This window comes from Montipora foliosa, chromosome 5, assembly GCF_036669935.1.
Source record: "Montipora foliosa isolate CH-2021 chromosome 5, ASM3666993v2, whole genome shotgun sequence".
NCBI lineage: Eukaryota > Metazoa > Cnidaria > Anthozoa > Scleractinia > Acroporidae > Montipora > Montipora foliosa.
The window spans coordinates 8,225,025-8,227,524 of record NC_090873.1 but is presented as its reverse complement, the minus strand read 5'-3'; the positions used below and the strand labels follow the sequence as shown (position 1 = coordinate 8,227,524).

The following is a 2,500-nucleotide window of genomic DNA, read 5'->3' as shown; positions in this document are numbered from 1 at the left end:
ATCCTGGCTTGTTGCGCAAGGAGAATAAAAAGGCAGTAGCATCGTAACGATAAGAACAACTAGAATCTTAATGAAAGAAAGGAATCAATCAGTCAATCAATCAAACAATCAAACAATGAAAAAAAAATAAATAAATAAATAAATAAAATAAGAGAATGGGTTCCAAGCAAAGGCTTGGCACGCCCTACACGAGTCGCTCCTAAACAGGAACGTGAACTGGGCCTAAATTTAAGGAGAATCTCCACTTCCACTCCACAGGATAAAAACTGAAATAATAATAATAATAATAATAATAATAATAATAATAATAATAATAATAATAATAATAATAATGATAATGATAATGATAATGATAATGATAATGATAATGATAGTGATAGTGATAGTGATAGTGATAATGATAATGATAATGATAATGATAATGATAATGATAATGATAATGATAATGATAATGATAATGATAATGATAATTAGCGGGGGACTGGGAGCCTATCACAACCATGAAGAAGCTTGTCCCTGTAGCTTATTTTCGCCTTGTCAAATAGGTTTTCTCTCTCCGGAACAAGTTTACACGAACCATACTGTAAATGGTTCTCAAGGGAGGCGTAATGTTGGAAACACTTCACGCATCCATCAATTGGGCAAGTGAATAGCTTCGGTGTTTGCTCCTGAGTATTGGTGTCATTATCCTCATCTTATCCTTGGTCCCTGGGGCCGAGCGGGTGCTGACGGAGATCTCCACGAAGTCCCCATCAGAGAAGCTACCACTAAATTGAATTTGTAGGCTATTTGGAGCTAGGGCCGGATAGGAGAGTATATATGTTATCATCATATATTATATAATTTTATATATCAAGGAATTGTTTAGCGCGAGAGCAGGGGAGAGTTGCAACTCAGAAAGTGCGTGCACTGGCTAACAGTTTATAGCTTTTCGACTTTAACGGACGTTACTAAACTTTCTCCCTGTCAATCCTGAAATCTTTTTGAGCATTATCTATTGATTTTGAGTTTTATTTGAGCTTGTTTGCAATTATTTTGGCCAAAGCTTCCATTGCTTTCAGTCCTAAACATTGCAAGCTAAATATAGAAATCCAGCTGCCTGTCAAGCAATTCAATGTTTACCTTTAAGAAAAGAATTTAACGATACCTTACAGCTGTGACAAGATGAACGTCTTCCCTTTACCAATGTCATACGCCCTCCATACAGTTAAACAGGTATCCTGATATAACAGGTTGTTGACATTGCTAACGCCCTCCCATTTCACAGGTTTTGTTGGTGATAGGACCTCGCAATTCACCACCGCAACTCTCACTCCACGCACACCATTGTTAGATAGGATGGCATCCTTAAAGTCATCAGCCGTGAGAACATCGTGTCCTTCACTAACGAAACGGCGAACATGTGCTTTAATAGTTGCAGCTTTGCGGTCACAAGGACCTTTACCGCCCTGTGGGTCGCTAAAATCAACTCTTCTCACATTTATCCCGGTCGTTTTCCGCATTTGCTGGCAGGCTGTTAGCATTGTTGCGCTCTTATAACAACCTGCATCATCTTGACGGAAATATGCTGTTGTTATTTCCGGCTATTCGGTTTTGAGATTACGGAGAGTATGCTCCATAATAGCTACAACGACGTTGCTGTCCTGTGAACAGTTCTTCGCAATGTGAACAAAAGCTTGATGTTCAAGCTTTCCGTCCGTGTTTCTCCTGACTGCGACGCTAATGTGCCAAGATATGCCTCTTTTTCCAAACCAATCTGTTTGGGTCTCTCGGTACTTTTGTGGCAAAAATTTCATAGCCCAGTCTTGGGTTATAAGAACTTCATTTAAACTTAATTCTTGCAGCACATCGATTCGGCATCTATCCTGTTGAAGAACTCGCAGTTGGTGAGCTTTCCAATTATGGATGGCTTGCACGGCCTGCTGGCAAGAATACATCATATCGTCACGCTCCTCGTCTGCCAGGTTGGCAGCCTTATCTCTTACTGAAGCCTCAATGCTCGAGAGAACAGAATTAAGCCCTTCGCAAGACGAGCAGGATTGGTCATGGGGGTGATTGCATTTGCGCTGGAAATGGTCTTCCTTGGGGTCACTAAGAGCGTATACCGCACAGTGATCAGCGATGTGCCACTCTTGTGTGATGTGAATCTGTTAGTAGAAAAAAAATGTTTTAGAAGTCATGTACATGGTGCGGTAATGGTAAACATTCAGCCGATCAATCAGCAAGTCAATCATCTGCAGTCAGTCAGTCAGCAAGCAAGCAAGTCATCGATCAACCATTGATTAAACGTTACTATCAAAAATTACGGTTCTTAAGATATTGCATTACATTTTATTTGGCAGAATATAAAGGCTGACGCAAGATGCGTCCTTGTTGAATCTGGTAAAGAAATGCATTTCATTACTGAATCATATTTTGAGAACGGCATAGAAATTGTCGCTTTAGTGTCAAAATTAAATCTAACACCAGTCTAATGGACGAGCTTGGCTGTAATTTACAC

General features: G+C 39.8%; 1 protein-coding gene and 1 pseudogene across 1 annotated transcript in view; both read right to left on the bottom strand.

Moving 5' to 3' along the window:
* LOC138003529 (epidermal growth factor-like protein 6) overlaps positions 1 to 2,500 on the bottom strand; it is a 120,404-nt gene that overhangs the window by 101,531 nt on the left and 16,373 nt on the right. The window lies entirely within an intron of this gene.
* The window catches only part of LOC138003526 (uncharacterized), an 8,000-nt pseudogene that overhangs the window by 843 nt on the left and 4,657 nt on the right, over positions 1 to 2,500 (bottom strand).